Source organism: Pleurodeles waltl, chromosome 2_2 (genome assembly GCF_031143425.1).
Source record: "Pleurodeles waltl isolate 20211129_DDA chromosome 2_2, aPleWal1.hap1.20221129, whole genome shotgun sequence".
Classification (NCBI taxonomy): Eukaryota; Metazoa; Chordata; class Amphibia; order Caudata; family Salamandridae; genus Pleurodeles; species Pleurodeles waltl.
Genome location: NC_090439.1, coordinates 21,039,247 through 21,062,385, shown reverse-complemented (window position 1 = coordinate 21,062,385; position 23,139 = coordinate 21,039,247). Strand labels below are relative to the sequence as shown.

Below are 23,139 nucleotides of genomic sequence, written 5' to 3'. Positions count from 1 at the left end.
ACTGCGTAACCGTCTCTCAATGTTCCTGCTGAATCTCTTAGACAGGACCCATCAACAAACATAATGCAATTGTTTTCTTTTAACTGGGTATCCTGTATGTCTGGGCGAGGTTTGGTACTGAGCTCAGTCACCTCAAGACAATCATGCTCAAATTCTTTCCCATCTTTAATTTCTGTATTTTCATTGGGAAGTAAGGTTGCCGGGTTCAGCACAGTGCATCTCTTTAGTGTGACATTTGGTGACCCCAGTATAATCGTCTCATATCTAGTGAGTCGTGCATTTGTCATGTGTTGTGTCTTAGTTCGTGTCAACAGAATTTCAACTGAATGTGGAACCATTACTGTCAGGGGGTATCCCATGACTATGCCTTCATTTTGTGAAAGGCTTTGACCAACTGCTGCAACTGCTCGCAAACAACCCGGTAGGGCTGCTGCGACAGGGTCCAAAGTAGCTGAAAAATGTGCTACAGGGAGATTTGCATCTCCGTGGACCTGTGTTAAAACAGACAAAGAACAAGCATCACGTTCATGACAGAACAACAGAAAAGGTTTTTCATAATCGGGCATTCCTAATGCTGGTGCCCTGCACATGCATTCCTTCAATTCTAGAAATGATTCAAGCTCCTCTTTTGTCAAAGTGATTGTGTATGGTTCATCCTTGACTTCTTTTCCCGTCAATTTTATTAAAGGTTTTGAGCTGATCGAGAAGTTGGGTATCCACTGGCGACAGTAGCCCACCATTCCCAAAAACATCCTGACATCTCTTTTTGTTGTTGGGGGATTCATCTGCAAAACAGCTGTTATTCTTTCTTTTGATATTCTTCGGGACCCTTTCTCAATCAGATGTCCCAAGTATTTCACTTCTTTTTGACAGTATTGCAACTTTCTGGGTGACACCTTGTGTCCATCCTTTCCCAGATGATTCAACAATGCAATGGTATCATATTTACAACTGTCTCTGGTTTTAGATGCAATCAGCAAATCATCAATGTACTGCACAAGAGTCGAATTAAAAGGCAGCACAAGAGGTTCCAAATCCTTTTTCAATATCTGATTGAAGACGGATGGTGACTCAGAAAACCCCTGAGGAATTCTGCACCAATTGTACACCATATCCAGGAATTTGAAACTGAACAAAAATTGACTGTCTTCATGAAGAGGTATCGAGAAAAATGCTTGTGATAGGTCTACTACAGTAAACCATTCAGCATCACAAGGAACCTGGAACATTATTACTGCTGGGTTAGGTACCACAGGGCAGCATTTTATCACAATTTCGTTTATTTTTCTATCCTGCACTGATTCATGTCCTTCGGTTCGATAGTCTCAGTACCACTGTAATGTTTGAACGCTTTTAATAATCTCTCGTAATACGCATGTATTGACTCCTTAACCTCTTGAGAGGTCCGGTCGATTTTCTGCCAATCCTGCACAATTCGAACCTTCCCACAGGGCTTCTTCAAACCCATAATGGGAGAGTTGCACGGACTGCTCAAAACTTCTTTCAGGACTCCCTGTCTGAGAAAATCTACAATTATTTGTGACACCTCAATGAGGACGTCCTGGGTCATGTGGTATTGTGGCACTTGTGGGAACACTGCATTCGGCTTTATCTGTACCTGGACTGGTTCTACTCCCTTTATCAACCCTACTTCTTTCCCAGTCAAATCCCACACTTTCTCTGTTACGGTCCCTTGTAAATCAACAGGTAAGTCGATCAAAGTATGCATTGGGAATAAAGTAATCAAAGGGTAGTCTTCATTAGTCTCTCCTCCTTCCCCTATTTATTGACTCTCATCTCCCTCATCGTCACTGTTTGTTTGTACTTCTATTCCATCATTGGAACAGGTAATCGAACATTTTGTCTTACATAGTAAGTCTCTTCCTAGTAAGGATACTGGGCTTGAATCGCATACAACAAATCTATGCAGGCTTTGGAAATTACCAATTTCAACCTGCACCGGATCAGTAATCGGATTTGTCAGGTACTGGTTTGCCACACCAACCACTCGTATAGTACGCCCTGAGAGAGGTAATCTCGGGACTTCTGCACTTCGAACTGTAGAGCGTGTAGCTCCTGTGTCGACCAAAAATGAAACCTTATAGCCCATTACTTTTCCTTCTACATATGGGCCTCTCTGATCCACCTCTAAAGATACTGCAAGCCTGCACTCTTCACTGTCTGAGCTGTCATCTGACCAATCCTCATTCATGCCACTTTCACCTCGTAATGGGAATTGTTGCACAGTGTTGTTTTGGTTGGTTACCTGTTGGTTACCTGGCCTGTGACCTGCTGAGGAAGCATCACCTGTTGGTGTCCCATCGGAGCCATGGGTAATTGCATTTGCTGTCTAGGCACCATAGGAATCTGCTGCTGCACTGGTTGCATTGATATTGACTGAAAACGCGGCATTTGCATCTGCTGCATGGGTTGTACCCCTGGCATTTGTACCAAATTATTCTGAAAATTCGGGTTTTGATGTCTCATTTTTGGACCTCGTGGATTTTGTAATGTACCGACATTAATGCTTTGCTGAACTGCACTATCCTGGACCATATTCGGACAATCCCGTTTCCAATGCCCCATGCCCCCGCACGCATGACATGGTGACATCTTTTTCATTCCCTGACCGTCGTTTTGAATAACAACATTATTCATGTCCGAACCACAGTTCACAAACCCTCGACCTCTGCCTTTCGGCTATGCCTGTAACACACCATTCATTTGCGGTTGTTGCTGTGTCATTTGCTGAACTCCATTCCCCTGTATTCCAGCTTGTGCAGCCCTTATCTGCATCACCATCACTTTCTCCTTCAACTTTTTCTGCTTCAACTCAATCTCATCACTACAGTATTTCGCATACTGTAACACTTCATCAATCGGTTTAGCTTGCCAACAAATCAAATGATTCTTAATCATCTGGCTGACCTCCGGCCTCAGCCCTTTGACGAACCTAAACACAAGATGATTCATGTCCTTCGGTTCGATAGTCTCAGTACCACTGTAATGTTTGAACGCTTTTAATAATCTCTCGTAATACGCATGTATTGACTCCTTAACCTCTTGAGAGGTCCGGTCGATTTTCTGCCAATCGGTCACCTTCGGCGACACCTTTTGTTTCAAGAACTCAATTACTTTATGATAATATTTCATCACCTCTTCTGAAGGTGCTCCAGTCACCTTATCTCTTGCCGGCTCCTTCGTGGGCCAATCTACCCCTCTCTTGCACTCGAGCCACAAATCTGGCGGAACAATAATCTCAAACAAAGTATTCAAGTCTTCCCAGAGACACTTTGCAAGCTTCACGAACCTATCTGTCTGTTGATACCACTCGATTGGCTTTTCTCTGAGCCTAGGATAATCATTCATAAAGGATAGAATGTCTCCCCTAGTCCATAGCACATGCACTAAAACACCACCAGCTGTCTCTCTCATAGGTAAGATTTTTACTGAATCTAAATTAGGTGTGGTCCCAACTCTATTAGACCCTGGGCTATCTCCCTTTCCCTTATCTCTTTTCTTTGCCCATCGGCCTTCCCATTTCTCTAATGCACCCCAAATTTGTGCACTTTGCAACAGTTCTCTCAGGTGCGCCTTCAGGCCTGCAGATCTCATGTGTTCAAAATCTTTGGAGTCAAAATCTAATCTGTAGCTTCATTTCAAATGTTAAGTGTTTCCGATATCGATATTGTATTTGTCTGCCAAATTCGCTAGTCTCTGATGTACTTTGCCTACCTCTTTGGTAATCTTGGGGCATAAGTACCTCAATTCTGCCTCAGTGTATGATTCCAACCTATTTACTCCCATTGTTCCTTCCACTACCTCGGCAGCTTCTGCCCCTAGTCGTACAAAATTCAAGTATTCATCTTGTTTTTCTTTCTCAGGTTCAACTGTGGTCACTGTAGTCTTTTGTGAGGTACAAGTTTTCTCTAACCACTCATTTAGCTGTTGTACTGTAAAACCCTGCAGTGAAATGTTCCCTGCATGTATCATTGGAGAGTGTGAGGTATTCGTACTCATATTTTGGGGAGTTAAGACTCCCAACCCTGCTTGACGCATCGCTTCGAGAGGTGCCCCTACTGGACTAAGGTCCATCAAGGGTCTCGGTGGCTCATTTACCTTTTCCCCAGGGGCCATTATCTGTGGAGTTCTCATGGGCCCTCCTCTTATCGCTTCCTGAGTCATAGCTCCCTGATCACACGGCCCTGTCTTACCTTGCGCATACAATGGCACTGGGGGACCAACAGTAATAGGTAACGATATAGCAGCAGGTGTCTGACCTGAACTCAGACTTCTTGGAGCTGCAACACCATAGGTCTGCTCCAGTGTACCCGGTACAGATACTAACGGTGGTCCTGCTACAGGGTTATACCCAGGTATCAGCTGTGGCGGTTGAGATTCAATCTGTATTAACTTTGGCTTTGTGTATATCGGGTCTGGCGGCACTATCAAGTTTGTAGTAGTCTCTAGCACTGGGCATCAGGGTAAATTCTTTTTATCTGCGGTGGAGGCTGCAACTGTATCGGCAAGTCTGGTGCAGTGGGTACACTGACACCATTCTGTATCGAGGCTGTATCGCTAGTCTGTACCGTATCAGTAACTCCTTTCTCCTGCGTCTGGTTCCCAGGATCCAAGCTAGTGCTTGGAGCACTGTCACTCACTGCATATGGTGGCGGACGATCATGTAACAATCTATCCATAAATTCCTCATCATCTGAATCATCTTCCTCTTCCCAGGACCTTTTATTTTCTTTAGTTTTGCTTGAATCTTTGTCGGTTTTGCAGGAGACTTTCTTTCCCTGTGTCTCTTCTCCCTGTGTTATTGCTGGGAATAACTTCAACCCATCTACAATTCCCCGTCTCCACATTTTGCTCTCATTGTCCCATCTAGCTTCTGCATAGGATTTTTCTGCCCTTCTCAGTCTTCTCTGAAACCTTTCTTGTCTATGTTTAAGAGCCATCAAGTCCCAGATCGCCAAAGCCTCGTATTGTGCCGGTCTCGGAGGTGGCTTCTGTGTACTTAACATCCACCTCAGACTTTCTAGTACCTTTGGATTAAACGTCCCATGCCCTGGAAACGCTAAACACCCTTCTTTTTCTGTTAATTTGCGCCACTGTTTCATCCATAAACAAGGTGCGACACCTTTTTCTTCCATAACCGTGTAAGCCGGAGTACCCTCAGGTGGTGTAGGTTCACCATCAGTTGCTACAATATATACATCGCCCTTTAAAGCGCTTTTGAATGCCTTGACAAAATTCATTTTTGCAATTCTTTATTTCGTATTTAATCAGAAATGGCTTAGTTCCCAGGACTCTCTTCACCTGCCCTTTCTCAACCTATTGCCTCTCACGGACGGCAGCCAATCCGTACGCGACCCCTCTCGGCATCTGACCTATCTCAGCGCGGCACCACTGACATCACACTCACACACACTGCAGCTGACAAAGTCTTGCGGCTTGTCTACTCTTCACTGACCCCTTACAACTCATACAAACTAATGCGAATTATTGCGAGCACCTTAAAATGACAACACAAATCTGTCGGTTTACTACAGGAAGGGTAACACATTCGCTTCAGAACTTTACAGAGATTTCACTTTAAGCCTCGGCCGCTACTCTCTCCTTCTCAGTTCCCACATACGCAAGCAGAATTTGACCTGCAAATCCTACTCTCGACTTGTCAATGACTCCTTCTAGTGCACTTTAGAATTTGTCAAATCTCCATCGAAGGTTTCACACATACATCATAACTCAAACTCGACTTGTCAACCACGCCCGATTGACCTATTAAACCGCGCAGATTACAACATAAACCACATTTATCATCATACTTCGGAGTCTTAGACCTCAACAGGTCCGTACACAACAACCAACCACGTGGATAATTTTGAGCAACAAGTGCTACATTCACATGAAGTATGCCAACTTCCCTACTCTCATACTGTGGAGTGCGCCCACTCCTGCTAAACAACACTTAATTTGGCCTAATTTCACGCAAATTTTCACAACCACCTGCAAGATGCATAAGCTTAGGTAAGCGCAAAGACCCTAACCACACATGTTATGGCGCCAAGAACATTCCCAACTCATTTAGGCAGGCTCCGAGATCCCGGGAAAGCCATGGCGAACCTAGCAACCCATCATCTCTCCAAATTGCATTATCACAGAAAAACAAATTAAACAATGAAACTCCGTCCTAGGGCCCCCAAGGGCCAAACCGTTGCTCTGCTAACAGAACTGCTAAAGCGTCCGTCTATGTTAATTTATACACATCGGGACTCGTTTTAGGCCGATGAATCTTTGGACCCAGTGGTGAGACACCGTAAGACGAGATAACTGATCAATACATCAAACAATATGTCAATAATATTGTCAACATATATCACCACAATATATTTCACTTTAGACATTAGTAAACCTTCGGCGCAACCATGACCTTTCAGTCATGAATAACCACACCTTACTGGAGTTTTGTGAATTTTATTCCCTATTGATTACAATCTAATAGCAAATGTATTATTCTCAAAACCAAGAAGAAAAAGAGCATAGTCACTATATGGCAATAATGCAAAGATCACAATCATAAGATAATAATATGAAGATGAATAAATCTAGACGCCTAAATCTCATATAATGTTTAGTTCAGCATAGCACCACGTCAGTCACGTAAACTACGTCAGTCAAAGTGAGTGCCTCATCTAGCCACTAATTAGCATTAGCATGTTGGGCTTCATGCAAAACAATTTAGAACATCAATTTGGAAAAAACATCTAACTAAAGTCTCTTATCAAAAATACACAGCAGTTGGTACCTAGAAAGAAAAGGCAAACAAATGAATTTCCATTAGCAACAGTATAATTACCCTCCTCGAAAAAGGTCAGCATACAGGATCAGTCTTCGTCTTCAGGACACCAGTTAGATCACCGTCAGTCTATCTAATCTAAGGGCAGGGGACACTTCCTTCATAAGGAAGAAAGTGTAATGGGGCAGTCTATGGGTGAAGATGGTTTTGTCTAAGTCTCAGATCACCAAATAGAGTGACAGAGTTTCTGGATGCAATCGATATCATTCCCTACCTCAGTCTCTCGAGTCTCCTGTGTCATGAGTTTTTATCCCTTTTTCGAAATACATTCCCCCAAAATTCTATTGGACAGTCACTACACCCCACTATCTGTAACCTATCAAATTATACATTAAGTAATGCATTTGTCATTCTATGATATTTTTCATTCTTCTAATTGGTCTTCATAATTGACGTTTTTCGTAGGTGGCACATCCGGGGTTACTTCATTTTCTGGCACACACTTCGGGTCAAGAGTTCTCTTTTCCGCAATTTAATGTCCTTGAAAGTGTCCATGTTTCTTGCAAAGTCCATAATTTTATACTAAAGCTGCTAGCAAGCGGATGAGAAAAATTAGCATTGTTGCAAATAAGCGAAGAAAAGAACCACTGCTGGGCCATGGCCTTTTGCAAGTCAGCACACTGGAGAAACAGAAAAATACGCTTTAATATGAGAGCTACACAGCTAGTTTTCGACTCACGCCAACTTAAGATGTATGGATTCTAATAAATTGCAGTCTTTATACGTGTTAATGTTTTTAGTCATAATACAAGCAATTATTTCTTACAGTCGACATTAGTTTATGCATGTGAACAATTCTCCACGTTTAAAATACGTTTCAATGAATAATATTATTAATGCAGCATTGTTAAATATAAGCATTTCACGTCTTAAATAGGAAATGTTTAAACTACGCTCTCTCACTACTACACTACATGTTATTGTTTGGAATTTGTAAGATGTGACCATATCCCTGGCAGTCCGACGACTTGACCACTACCAATCGGTCTACAGTAATTACTGATAATAAAACGGGTGCCAGTGGATTTAGGAAAATAGTTTGTGTCTCGGTTTTTACACGACCAGAGCATTGTTTTAAAAAATATTATGAAAAAACATATTGACAAAATACTTATTTTAAGGCCTGAGTATCCGGGCTATCCTTCTTAATAGAAACAGATGGGGCTGTTGCTGGGGTGTTTTTGTTTTATTGTTTCCACATCTAGATGATCCATGTCATCTTCATTTTTCCCTAAAACTCATTTTTTTGTTTGTTTTCAAAACATCTTATGATTGTGTAATGTAGTTATTTTTTCCCTTTCTTAAGACCTTTTGCTGTCCGATGAAAGCTGCATTTCAAAAAGTAACCACACAGTGGCAGTGCTTACCTACGGTTGGCGTATTTCTCATCCTCCAATCTGAGTAGTTCGAGCAAAATGCAGAATTAGACAAACTCGGACTTCGAGACCCATATCCGGATGTTACGCCCGTGTGTTACACGTTTTTAAGGCTCAGCAAGCAGTACGAGTCCACGCCATTTTTCTGCTCCGAGGAGATGATATGCGAAGGGCTATCGCGAAAGCAGAACAATTTTAACAGACAATGGTTTAACATACTGAGCCACGTTTGCTGCTTTGCCGAGATATATATACATCAGAAATGTTCTACTCCACAGTGCTAATGTGCTTAATACCCACTGCCGTGCCTATTTCTTAGGCGATTCATACTCAGAAAGCGGATTGAGCAGAACACAGTTTAGCCGACCTCCAAATTGAAGAAAAAGTAGCCTGCCATTATCACCGCCCTTTTTTGAAGAAATTGCGAATCATTTGAGACCGTATCTTTTGCAGTGTTTCAAGACAAGAGAGGTTTGTTGCACCTACCCTCTGCATTTCTTCATTATTTTTTCAAGGCCAAACTCCCACACATTAAAATGGTACAATACCGGGAGGCCTGGTCACTGCTGCCCCTGGGAACCTTAGGGGTTTTTGCACCGATCTCCTTAGTCTGGGGGGTACATGACTGAATTCGATCCTTGTACAAATAGGATTTTATCCAGGGATCGGGATTTCGACTTTTGTGGTAAAACATCAGAAATCATTTACACTTGTGGCGCTGCTTCTTCTTGACTAGCAGGACCGGATTGGCCAATCTGCCTCACTAACAATTTCCCCAGTGGGTTGCAGCTTCTCTGAGAAAATGGGCTGCCAACACCCAACCATGCCCCCATAACCACATTCTAGTCGTGGCCTTCCGAAGAGTGGAGATGGTTTGAACATTTTTGCCAAGGCTGATTGTGACTTCCAGTCCGGTCCTGTTGTAGAGTGCTCCCGAAACCATGATACATTTAAATGCCTCGCACCTTAGCTGTCTCATCTTTCAGATCTCTCGTACCATGTTCTGTGACTCAACAATTTTCGAGTTACTGCTTTGTACGTATTTTAGAAGGTTTGCGATAGCAAGGGTCCATATTCCTTATTTCAGTCATGTACAGACCTCAAATAACCTTTGAGGTCAGCACGATCAGTGGATGCTCTCCGGATATATGCATAGCACAGTAATTGTGCACTGGAAGTGCCATCTTTGTAGCACATGCTCACATTCTGACGCTAGCTCCAGTGGTGGTGATTTGTCGGTGGAGTTCCATAAACTTGACTTGGAGTGAGGAGCCTCTTGTTCAAGTCGCACTTCTATCCCTTGGGTCTGTTACACCCAGTTTTCGAGAGGCTTCCATTAAAGAACTCGGAACTCAAGGAAGCTGCCTCGACGGTAAGTCATGCCGAATGTTTTGCTCACTCCTGAGAGTTTTTCCATTCCTAGACGGCGAAGTGCAATTTCGAGGCCTTCGTTTGCGCCTCTTGACGTGCGGGCTTCCGGTGCCCTTAACGTGTACCCTTCGCCGGCGGCGGAGCCCCTGTTAATCATTTATAGTACCTTGAGCTCGTCTGGTCCGTGTGTAACCTGATAACGCACCGAGAATGAAACTGGCAGAATTACAGGGCGCAGTACAGACACAAGGCTCGTGGACTGACTGCTTCTGTTCGGATCTAATCTTGGCAACTACTGCTCTGAGGAAGGAAGGCTGCTTCGCGGGCCGCGCCCAAGTGGCTGCGCCCCTTGAGGAGGAGCCGGTAGCAACAGGTGTTCACTCCCAGTGTGAGCCCGCGAGAGGGGGTGGAGGGGGGGGGGCAACCATCTGAGAAGAAAAACACGGCCAGGTGTAAGTTCAGTATGAGGGAGGGCCAGCCTCACCTTGTCGCGGCCCCTGTCATGCAACGTCATCGCCACAAGGCCTTACCGCGTTTGTAGTCACCGTTTGGTTTAACATTGTTTAACGCTGGGTGGAGGGCACGGCAGCCAGTTTCGTTCCGTCCTCTAGTGTTTACTCACATGCCATGTTTTAGCTGCTGCGTGACTGGGGACGACAACGCAACATGCGTTCCTTTCTACATACTTTGCAAGTCAGTGGTTCACCCTTAATAGGCAGTGATCTGTGTTAGCAGGTGTTTAATTTCACGAGCTTTGTAACAGGGGCCAAGAGCAGAAGCCCAATTTCGGGGTGGGGGCAAGGGAGGGCGGGTGGTGGTGAGCTCTGGTCGCAGTCACCATTCCTTTTGCTGTGGCCTAGTGTGTTTTACCACTGGGAGACTTGAGAATTCCACACGAAGACTTGACAGTGTACCAATGTTAGAGCCGGGAAAGCTCCGCCATGTGTCTCTGGCTCCCGGAAGCCATCGTCTTTCTATGTTTCCCTTGAAGATAAGAGAAGAGGCTCAGTAATAGTCCCAAGTATTCGAGGAAATGATAATGCACTATTCTAACTATCAGGCCTCGGTTGGTTTTGGGTACCCAGCTATAGTCTTCGCAGGCAGGAAGCCCTAGCATGCTCAGTAGAGGTGCCACTGCAAGGGCAGTTTAGGTGGGTTCAATAAAAGAAACATCAGTCATAGCAGGATTTCACTTCCCCAGACTGAAAATGGTCGGTGGTCCCTGTTGCTCAGTAAGGTTATGGTGCAAGGGAATGGAAAAATCCAATCTTTTTTCGCCAGGGTAGTTTTCTTGGCCCATTCATCACCTATGACAAATACTGCTGGCCATTCTTGGCCCATTCATCACCTGCGACAAATACTGCTGACCATCTTGCCTTTGTTGTTCAAGGGCTATCAAGTTCCCTATGGGAAAGGTTTTGCACGGAGGTAATAACCTGCACAACCCTCACATGAGCATATTCGTTTTCTGTTTACTGTGTCTCGACAGATACATGGAAGAACTTTCTTAGAGCCTGATGTTGTTGTCGTCATTCTTGAGAATGACTGCATGCTGGCTCTGACTTTCTTATGAACTTTTGCCTTGACCAGCATGTGACAATGAAGTGAGAATGGCTTTAGGACCTTCGGACACAGGATGGTGTACCTAGTCTGAATATTCTATTGTAATGTGTGGATTGGAAAACTTGTGTCATTGGGTTGCAAAAAAAATCTTGTAATTTACTCAGTTGCTAATAGTCAATTTTGGTGAAATGAGAGTAAAGCTCTCTAAACATGGATCCCCATGCACAAAACTGTTGTGCCTCAGTCAGTGCTTAATTTGAGCATATGGGCCTAGATGGTTCACACTTTGTTATTTTCCAGGCCAGCACATATTTTTCATTATGAGACTTTCATTCAGAACAGGAAAGAGAAAGGCAGGCAATAGAGGAGGGAGATAAAGACGGAAACCTCAGTAACAAAGGAAGAAAGCAGGGATATAAAAGAAATTGCAAGGGTGAGAAAATAGGCAGAGTGTATGGTGGTGAATGAAAGACACAAGATAAGAATTTAGACTGGGCAGTCTTGGTTTTTGGCAACCCCAACATTCGCCACCACCAGTTGCATGTTTCCCAGTCAAACTTTGGGCCCTGGTACTCATTCTTTTATAAATTAAGCATATCCGTATGTTCCTTCACAGCAGCAATATGTATTGTGCAGGACTGGATGCTAACCTTCACCATAGCGTGACGTATGCATTTGTTTTATTAACTTAACTCAGAATTTGTAAATGTGTGCAGTTACACACTACTCACACGGTGACTGCGTCTGGCATCTTCATATACAGTGGAATTTCAGCAAAGATGGTGGCTGCATTATGATTGGTCCCTGCTTGTGTGACAAGAGTTCTGGGCCTGGTGAATTTTCTTTGCTACAGGTACTGAGTTAAGCAGCTGATGCAAAACTTTTTGCTTTGTTGCATCCGTGTGAGAAACATGACTTTTTTTTTACAATTTAAGTCGCTTAGGTATTTGATTTAACACAAACTGTATGATTGTGAAATAAGATACACTCATCAGAAAACAGTAAGGGGGTCATTACGACCCTGGCAGCCGGCGGTAAGGTGGCGGTAACACTGCCAACAGGCTGGCGGTGTTCCGCCAGCAATTATGACCATGGCGCAATTGCCACGGCCATACCGCGGGCCCCTCCAATATACCGCCAGGATTCCGCCTGGCGGTCATAATCCCCAGGGCAGCGGGGGATTATGAGTCCCCGACCGCCAGCCTGTCCGTGGCAGTAGACACCGCCATTGAAAGGCTGGCGGTAAGGGGACTTGGGGTGCCCCTGGGGGCCCCTGCACTGCCCATGCACTTGGCATGGGCAGTGCAGGGGCCCCCAGGCATAGCCCCGTCGCGCATTTCACTGCCCGAATTTTGGGCAGTGAAATGCGCGACGGGTGCTACTGCACCCGCTGCACATCAGCATTGCCGCCGGCTCTATTACGAGCCGGCAGCAATGTTGATGTGACATTTCCGCTGGGCCAGCGGACGGTAACACTGTTACCGTCCGCTGGCACAGCGGAAATGTCATAATAGGGAGCCAGGAATACCGCCGGCAATGGCGGTATTCTGTCTACCGCGGCCTCGGCGGTCTTTTTGCAAGACCGCCGAGGTTGTAATGACCCCCTAAGTGTTCTTCTCCATCGTAGTGTCATCCTCCACAGGTTAAACTCTGCAGAAGGAAAACTTATCAAGAAAAACTCTGTATACATTTTCGTACGTGTCCCGGTTAGATTGAAATTTACCTCAATATTTGAAAAAAAATAACTTTGCAAACTTAAATTGGAAAACTTAAAAAAGGCCCGATTTAGGATTGGTACCCCATCACAAATGTTAGAAGTGTCCTAGGATATAATGCACTTGTAATAAGGCAGGCATGGTGCAAAGTTTTGAAAGGACAGAACGGGGAACCCGCCTGTGAGAAATGTGCACACCTCTGAAGCTAATCTGCAGGAGTTGCATGGTGCGGTGTATTTGGTCCCTCTGTGTATATGGTTGTTGATACTGGGATACCATCCTTTCCCTTCATAACACAGCCCATAATAGCTCCGTAGTAGCCCTTAAAGAGTTAAAAATCATCCGCCGTGCGTTGAGGTGCAGAGCGTCGTTTATTCACCACCACACTTAGGCCCGTATTTATACTTTTTGACGCTAAACTGCGCTAACGCAGTTTAGCGTCAAAAATTTTTGCGCCGGCTAACGCCATTCTGAAGCACCATGCGGGCGCCGTATTTATTGAATGGCGTTAGCCGGCGTAAGCAGACCGGCGCTGCCTGGTGTGCGTGGAAAAAAAACACGTACACCAGGCAGCGCCGGCATAGGGAAAAATGGCGTTAGGGCGTCTTAAAATGGCGCAAGTCAGGTTGACGCTAAAAAATCGTCTTAACCCGATTTGCGCCATTTGAAACGACGCCCAGACGCCATTTACATGACTCCTGTCTTAGTAAAGACAGGAGTCATGCCCCCTTGCCCAATGGCCATGCCCAGGGGACTTCTGTCCCCTGGGCATGGTCATTGGGCATTGTGGCATGTAGGGGGGCACAAATCAGGCCCCCCTATGCCAAAAAAAAATAATAAAAAAATAAAAAAATTATACTTACCTGAACTTACCTGAATGTCCCTGGGGTGGGTCCCTCCATCCTTGGGTGTCCTCCTGGGGTGGGCAAGGGTGGCAGGGGGGGGTCCCTGGGGGCAGGGGAGGGTAGCTGTGGGCTCATTTTGAGCCCACAGGTCCCTTAACGCCTGCCCTGACCCAGGCGTTAAAAAGTGGCGCAAATGCGGGGTTTTCTGCCCCGCCAACTCCCGGGCGTGATTTTTGCCCGGGAGTATAAATACGACGCATTTGCGGCGCAGTCATTTTTTTGGACGGGAACGCCTACCTTGCATCTCATTAACGCAAGGAAGGCGTTCACGCTAAAAAATGACGCTCTTTCCTCATACTTTGGCGCTAGACGCGTCTAGCGACAAAGTATAAATATGGCGTTAGTTTTGCGCCGAATTTGCGTCTAAAAAAACGACTCTAATTCAGCGCAAACGGAGTATAAATATGCCCCTTAGTAGCGTGACTATCGTGGGGTGTGCTATAACAGTCCTCTAAAATAAGCAAGCAGGCCGCCACACCTCATCAGTCTCACACTAGGCCATGCATCCTTCCAGTCACTCGACAGGGATTTATGAGGCAGCGGATCTGGCAGCGGTTGCGGGAGCAGACATTCCACACAGGCCTTACAGAAAGATTTGTGGGGCAGTTTCGATAGAAAATGGCCACAAAGGAGAGGAAATGTCCGCAGTAAACCTGTTTTGGTGCCTAAACGAGGCAGGGGAAGATTGAGTGTGGGTTACTTCAGCTGGCAAAATTGGGGTAAGCGTCTCTTTGCATCATTTACGGGTCGTAATAGTAAATACCACGGCTCGTACATGTTCGTGCTGCAGAAAAAAAGGGCTTAGACCTTTTTGAACCCCGTTTTGCTTACAAACAGTTTCACTAGAACCTATGTGGCCCAAACATTTCCTTTTTTTCTCAGCTTTTTGTACACGCTTTCATCTCAGTTATGAAGGTCACTTTAGAGGGCGGATGACTGATGCTTTTGACCGAGCTCCGTGACTACCTAGTTGCATCTTGGCATTCTGGCTGGGCTAGAGCCACAGTGATCACAATTCTAGCAAAACACTAGCTAAGTTGTATTTTTTTTTACTATTATAAGAGCTCAAGAAACCCCCCTCCTATTACAGGCCTTGAGCAGGAATCAGTGTAAATGGGGGTCTCAAGTTGTTTTTTGATTTAGATAAACAAATTCTATAGGTGTACCTCAAAGGGCGCTTTTTCAAAAGGTAAGTGTGGTGCAGGTGCTGCGCCCACCATACTGGATCCTGCACGACTTCCGGTGGCTCCTGACTGCCATCATACTACCGTCTTCACCCGTGACAACTTTACTTCTATCTGGCACTCAGGGATAATAGTTTGAAATACGTTTACTTCGAAACATTCAATACCAATGAGCAACATTGGGTTAACTTTGTTCACTGTCTATGCATTTGACATGTAGTTTGAAAACGTTTAGTTGGAAAAGGATGAAACCTCTTTTATAATTGTTTTTTTTTCCACAAACACATGGTCATAACTTTGACTTCAGAAAAATAACTTGTCTTCCTATTGCTTCAGCTGAGCAGATAGATGTACTCTTCTTTCCAGTGCTTTAGACAATTTGTTCTAATGTTAACTTATCAAGATGGCTGAAGTTTGAATTTCATCTTTTTATTGACACCCCAAAATTTTGAAAACAAATTGCGTTTTTTAGCTAAAAGTTTCAATCAAAATATTTTTCGGAATAAATGGTTAAAACTACTCGCACAATACTCCCCATTATTTACTTGCCCCAGACTACAGCTTATTTTAACATTTATGCGAAGTTCTGACTCAGTTATGCTTCCAGGTGCTTGAGCCAAAAATACAATTACTCCAGACTGAACTTCCACCAGTGTAGGCTTCAGTGACGAACACAGCACATTTACATTGCTGTGGAAGAAGATTAAAAGATGGACACAAAATATGAGGACAGAGAGCAGATGAGAGGTCGCTTCCAGATTTACAAATATAAAGAACGAGGCAATCCGTTTAACAGGGTTTTCAAGAACTGGCGAGCAGTGTTATTTTTATTGTTTCTCCTGGGCAGCAGGCCACATCTGTGGATAAAAGGTTGAAAAGGTGGGCCTCAGTCAAGGCGGAAGATTACAGATAGTGAAGTAAGGCAGCTGCCTTAAGGCGCCACTTACTGTCTTGATTCTATCCCCTATGAGATTTTGTGTAGCAGTTTCAGAGTTTGAACGACGATTTTTTTACCTCGAACATGACGCCCATTTTCACCTGTTGTACTGGCTTGGTTCGGTTTGAAATGGGCCTTTGCCACATCTGGGGTGTACGTGTATGGATTTTGTTGCGCGTTGCAGGTAGTGCGATGAAATGGGCATGTGCTTGTTATTGACAGTTGAGTACGCTCCTCTACACAGAAGGATTCCCAACAGCACCTGTTAGTACTGCGAGCCTTAAAACAGACATTTCTTATCTGAAAACGTACTGTATATCCATTCCACTGACCAGCAAAGACTCCAGCATGCATCCGTACGCTGACAGTATTCAACTTTACCTTAGGTACACTTACACCAGGACATCACTCGACTGAAAACCTGCCCCGTCGCCATTCAGGTGCGGAGGTCCGAAATCTTCCTCAAGCTGAATCCAGCGAAAATTGAGACCCCTCCCTCATCTCCAAAACGTACCTGTACAGAGTACTTTAGGCAGATGGGAGAAAGGTGAACTTTTTGTGAAATAAGTATCCAAGACCTATATCATGCTTTATTCTTCTGCCCAACTTTATGTATCTCACGACTTTCATTTTTATGCGGAAAGTGAGAACTGCAAAAGAAGAGGTTGGTTATATCATGATTCCCATCTACTATCTCCGATTATTATCGTTTAAAAATAAATAAATCCTGTTAACTGTTTAATTCCTGTGGAACTTGTTGAATGTTTAGCGACCTTCTTCGAAGGCCGTGTAATAAATACATAAATAATTACAATGCAATAAATGCAGATGCAAAGTATCAACACTAACAAACAACAAACAGCTCTTACTACACTTTAGACAGTAAATCAAGACCGCTTTCTTCAAACAACACTTAATCAAGGGTTGTTAGGTCAAGGTGGAAAACATCCGTAGCTCCTGCCTTTCGCTCACCCAGGCTCTCACCCTTAACCCTTTCGCCTTCATCCTTCTCCCTCTGTTGTCCTAGCCCACTTCCCCACCTCCATCCTCCTTTGTTCCTTTCCCTGTTGCACAGCTTTCTGCTGCTCATGTCTAGGTTTGCGCTTTTATGTTTATTGACTTGATTATTTTTCGGATGTAAAGCCAACATTTTGCCTCCCTTCACAACAGACGTAACACTGGTGTTGTTGTAGGTCAAAATAATAGCTAAGAGGTTCAACAAAAAGTGCACAAAGGTACTTTTTCATCTCACTCACGACCTCTTTCTTTGCTTCATTGGCGCGTTTTTGTTTACTGCTTTGTTTGAGGATTCCGCCTGCAGTTTTGAAAAGTTCCACAGTAGGGCGGTAAAGAGCAGTACAACACATCCACCCATTTCTCGTGCACTCAAACTTCAAGTGGTGATATCATCGCTTCTAAGATGATTTCTTCAGTGTTTGTGTAGAAACGTTCTCAGGTTGTAGCAAAACTGATATCCGACTGTGATTCAGGGACTTCTATAGCGTCGTTTGTATTGTGATATATTGGTGAGGGCGGTGGACAGCTCTGAATACTTTTACCTGTCTGATTTGTACTCCCGTTGGAGTATTTGTAAAGAATGATTCTAGCACAGATGGATCACGAGGTATTGTGCAATACCATGGAAGGGGTAAAGGGAGCACAATTGTTTGAAAGAGGACGGAGGGTGCATGGTTACATTGCCCCTGGCAATTACCTATATTACTTTTTTGATAGTACGTTGTAACGGTCCACATATCGGGCATATTTACATGCCCCTAGCACTGATTTTGCATCACCATAGAGTAATTTTTTGAGGCCTAGGTGGCCATTCCCTGCGCCAGATTTAGAAAGTGGCACAATTGCTGCATTGTGCCACTTTGCAGCCCCTTACGCCACATTATGCTGCACCAGGCATAATGTATGCAAACGGGGCGTTCCAATGCAGGGAGGCCTCAAAAAATGGTGCAGTGAAATTGACTAGATTTCACTGCGCCATTTGTTCTGTAGTTTTTAACGCCAGCTCAAGGCATGCGTTTAAATGACGCACCCATTAAAATCAATGGGCCTCCATGTGCTTTGCTGCACTTTTATCAAAAATGTTTACGGTAGTGCAGCAAAGCGCCACAAGAGCATAAAAAATTCTGACGCTGTGTGATAACGACTGCGATGGTGCACTGAATTGTAACTACGGCGCGACCATAGTGTTGTTATGTGGGGCTAGGGTGATGCAAGAGAACTGCACATCGGGACCGATGCTTCACTTTCTCATAAATATAACCCATCTTGTTGCAGAATCCCGTAATCAGTTGCAGGTTTAACAAATGTAGGGGCATATTTACATGCCCCTCTTGCCACCTTAGCACCTCCATAGTGTCATTTTTTGATGTTAAGGTGCCACTAAGGTGGCATTTACTCTGCACGCGATTTACAAAGTGGCACAATGCATGCATTGCGCCACTTTGCAATCCCCTACGCCAGGCATAATCTATGGAAGGGGGGCGTTCCGATGCAGGGAGGCCCAAAATGATGTTGCAGTGAAATTTACTAGATTTCATTGCCCCATTTGTCAAGACAGGCATTAAAATGGCACACTCATTAAAATCAGTGGACCTCCCTGTGCTTTGCTATACTAGCGTGTGCTAGTGCAGCAAAGCGCCACAACAGTGTCAAAAATTCTGATGCTGTTGTTGTAAAGACCACCATGGTGCGCCTTATTGTAAACATGGTGCAACCATGGTGTCGTTAAGTGGGGCGATGCATGAGAAGCGGATGCGCCACTTTCTTATAACTATGCCCCTATATTGTTTAACGGGGCCGCCAGCGGAAAGGCAGGTTTTAGATCAAGTGACGCTCTGCGTGCCAGATGGGGCGCGGGTGTGGGAGGGGGTGAGAAACAGATGTGTAGTGTCACATTTCACTGCAGCATTCAATGTCTTTGTTTCAAATTATAAATGGAGCTAATGGCTCTTGGCATGTGCGTTCACCGAACAAGCTTTTTCACCGCCATGGCCCAAACTTCTGCACAAAGAAACCTTCCCGTGTGTATGCGCTTAAGGGGGCTCGTTATTCTGGTCACAAAACGACACGCTGGGGAATATGAGCCCCTTAAACAGGGGCACACGTGGAAGACTTCCTCTGGCAGGAAACTCTGGCACACGGGCCCAAAGAAACATCATGCTCCACGGTGTAACATAGAACGAAATTCTATGAAGTGACAGGGTAGTTGTGGTTTACACGTGAATTACTGTGGAGGTTTAATGAGAAGTTCAATGTCGTGGTTGTTCTTGAACATCCGCGAATGGAAAGGAAACCGTCAAAAAGAAACAAATACAACAAGAAGTTGTCATTTAGAATCTTTTTTTTTAAACAACTGGAAAAATAAAAACTACAAGAAAAAAAAGTGATAACAAGGACACATCTACCTAAGGCAGTGAGGTAAGAAACATTCATTATTATAAAACATGAAAATTGTAATCCGCTGAAAAGCTCCACAAGGAAGACCAGAAACAATTTTGTTTTAAATCGCCTAACAAAAGAATCCGGACAACTGAACCATAACAGTGTTGTCCTTTTCTTTAGAACCTATGTCTCTTAGACAGTGTAATTGAATTATGCGTTAGGACTTTCTACATTATGCAGCAAGAAAAGGCAAATTATGTGAAAGTATTAACTTATTATTTTTAAATATGTTAACACTATCCGGGCAAAGGTTTCACTTCGTTAGTAACCATAAGAAACCCAAATACAGCAATAAGCAGCAGAAAGATGGACTAGGCAACTTTTGCGAAAGGCCTTTGTTGAGCAGCAGAACGTATTGCTGCAGTTTTAGTAACTTGTGATCCGTTTGAGCTAAAACAAGAAAAAATGTTAAATTTGCGAATTATGCAGCAGATGATGGAATAAGTGCCAAATTGGGTAAATCTGTAAGTACATAGAAAGCACACAGCCACAAAATCGCATATTTCCAGTGCCTGGCCCAAATCCCTAAAAATACGTCTTCAACACAGAGACTCGTACACTCTTTCCTTTATACTTAAGTGTAGCATTCAGTCCCTAATTTTTCTTTCTGTATTAGTTGATTTTTCCCATTCTCATTTCAGCTTTTTCCTTTTCATATTAGGTCATGCCTTTCATTTTTCACAAATTACAGTTTCATACTTGAACAATGGGTCTTTAAGCATATTTTAGGTCATTAGGTGTGGTTGTGTGGGCCTTAACGATGCACCGTGATCGTCCTATCTCAATTTGCTGGTATCTTTTAGAAGGATGTTTGTGTCACACATCTCACCTCAGCATACTGTTTGCCCTGCTGCGATTGGCCGAAAGAAAAATACCATTCTCACCAGTGACCAACCGGAGTTTAGCCTACCAGGCCACTTCTAAAACATTTTTATATTTCAATGAGCTGTTTGTTTTATTTTCCCTGCTTTTAGTGATCCTAGCGAACATTGAAATAGTGCTTTCCTAACAGTGCTAAGAGATCTGAGAGTTTACGAAATCTTTTTAGATTACATCAGCTGGGGTTTTGAGATATATTTGGACACCATTCACTGGATGCCCCATTTAATACGTCTCCAAAATGCACATTATACAGGGTTGTGTCTAGGTGCGATTTCACTTCGTTTTCAGAATGGAAAGAATGAAGCAGGTTTTAATTCAAATAATTCAACAAATGCGTCGGATTTGTGGGCTCATAATGCGAACAAGCAGAGGCCTAGAGGTTTATGGGTCAGGAGATAACATATTATGTGGTCGGAGTAAAGCATTATAGAAGAAGGAGCATTACAACTGATGAATGGAGGTTTCGCAAGTAAAAAGAACTATTTCAAAGCAGATGCTCATTTAGGCTAGGAAGCATTACTGATTTACATGATCGTTTGTTGATGCATGCACATGGATCTTTTTAAGGAGGATAAATACCGCCACTTGGTGAAAAGAACAATAAGTTCACCTTTTATTTCGACATTTCTTTATGTTTTTAAGGGAAAAGCGTGATTTTACAACAATGCAACTTCGTGAAGTTGTAAAGTTTGTGGCCCATGACTTTACGTCGGGCACTTTCCTGCTAAATAATGTTTTAGCCGGATAATTTCCCTGTTATGATATTTGTAAGTCAATTTTCTTATTGTTTTTTGGTAAAGCATTGCTACTAAAATTAGTCTTTGAGCAAATAATTCAGTGTAAAATTAACTTTTTGCTAGATTTTTCATCCTCTTTTCTTTAAAGATTCTGACAACTTGGTGAACTTTACAATGTTTGAATAGTGTAATCTTCTCAAAGTATGCAGGTTCAAACTCCTAACAGCAGGTAGCATTTCCTGGTAGCATTACCTGTAATGCAAGTGCCTATTTGTTATAGAAATCCTAAGCAAAGTGAATAAAATGTTTTACAATCTACCTGAAAGTCGTGTTAGAAATCAGCATATTGACAGTCTAAATTTTGTTAAATAATTTAATTTCATTCTTCTGTTTTATTTCCCACAAAAACTTCAGAACATTGTGTTTCTGAGCTCAGCTGTCTGCAGTCCATGCTTTAACTTGGAGATTTGTAGAGTTAATGTGTGCACTGAAGGTGATAAATAGAAAAACATATGACCCTTCTGTGCCAGTGCAGCATATAGACAGGGATCATGATACTAACCCTGGTGCTTAGAAAAAGGAGCAGCCTCCAGCTGTATTTGTCAATTGAAATAAGGCTTGTGTATACTTCCAACAAAAAGTCAGTAAGAATTTTACTTAAGTTAGAATGGTAAAAGGTGCCCTCAATGTACACATCTTCCTAGGTTGAGGATATCAGTATTCCCTCACCTCAATGACAGGCTGTTGAAGGTAAGCTCACCACAGTCAGTCTAGACAAGGGCAAATTTCTTGACATCGTTGTGTTCACTGTCAATGAGCCGAAGTCCTACTTGACTCCTTCGCAGAGGCTTGCATTTATTGGCATAATCCTGGACACAGTGGAGTTCAGAGTTTTCTCTTAGCCATAAAGAGCCCAGAACCTTTAAGCTATGATCTCGATATTTCATGCTCAGTCCTGATAGTGGTGAGACAAGCTTTAAGGTTTCTTGACTTCTTATCCTCCTGCAGCCTCCTCACCAGCTATGTCAGGTGGCACATGCAGGCTCTGCAATGGAAGTTAAAATTCCGGTTGGAGCACCTTCAAGGCAATCTGACTGATGCCATTCAGGTCTCTGAGGCAACAGCTCCATATATGTTGTGGCAGCTGCTCAAACACAATTGGTCTAGTGGCAGGTCCCTTTGTCTTCCTCGCTCAGAACAGATGGTGGTAACAGAAACATCCCTGTTGGGTTAGGGGGATCATCTGAGTGTGGTAGAGTTCATTGGGCTTTGGTTTCTGGCAGAGGGCCAGCTGCACATGAATCTCCTGGAGTTTTGACCCATTCACCTGGCTCTGAAGACATTCTTGCCATCTATCAAGGGGAGACTAGTGCAGTTTTCATGGACAACACAGCCACCATCTCAAACTGAAATAAGTAGGGTGAAGTGAGTTTCTGAGTCGTGTGTCGGGATGCTCTGTGCCTTGGGAGGTGGATGGAGCACCAAGACATTTTCCTCAGAATGATCCACCTGGTCGGGTCCCTTAATGCCATGGCAGACAAACTAAGCAGGCGGTGTCTTGGAGATAACTAGTGGCATCTTCATCCTATGGTGGCACACAGTGTTTTCCATCAGTGGGGAGCACCCTGGCTAGATCCATCCTAGTGTGTACAACCTACACGTACATGTGTGGAGATTGAGCAAGTGCAACTGCCTGTGTTAAATCTGCTGTCTTTAGTGTTTGATGTCAACTTTCCTGCCAGGAGCCGTTCCACAATATCCATTTATACTTTGGCGCTGAGACAAATTTATAGTCTAGTGCGGCATTAGTCAACCCTTACAAGCAAAGATGTTGGACATCCTTTTTGCTTGTTTTATTTTTGGCCCAGTAAGTCCTTTCTTTTAGTGGGCGCTATTATAGGTTACTAGTCAACCCTTTCTGCCTTTCTAGATTGTCAGGCCAAACGTCCTTGTTTAAATCACTTTTTGTGATGAGATTTATTGAAGGTCTGACACATAAGTTCCTTCCAAAACCATTTATAATGCCACAGTGAGACCTTATCTTGATGTCCAATGTTTCTCACGTGTAGCCCTTTAAGCAGATGAATAGCTGCTTAATGTGTCTCCTGATTTTAAAGACCTTAGTCATTGTGATTACATAAGCTTGTT

General features: G+C 43.7%; 1 protein-coding gene and 1 long non-coding RNA gene across 7 annotated transcripts in view; one reads left to right on the top strand and one right to left on the bottom strand.

Annotated features, from left to right (window-relative positions):
- The window catches only part of ZNF516 (zinc finger protein 516), a 353,996-nt gene that overhangs the window by 293,018 nt on the left and 37,839 nt on the right, over positions 1-23,139 (top strand). The gene's annotated exons all lie outside the window — the stretch shown is intronic.
- On the bottom strand, positions 6,465-9,863 carry LOC138279846 (uncharacterized). The gene is made up of 2 exons (XR_011200874.1): positions 8,230-9,863; positions 6,465-7,482 (listed from the first exon to the last, which is right to left on the bottom strand). It is a non-coding gene; the product is annotated as an uncharacterized lncRNA (long non-coding RNA).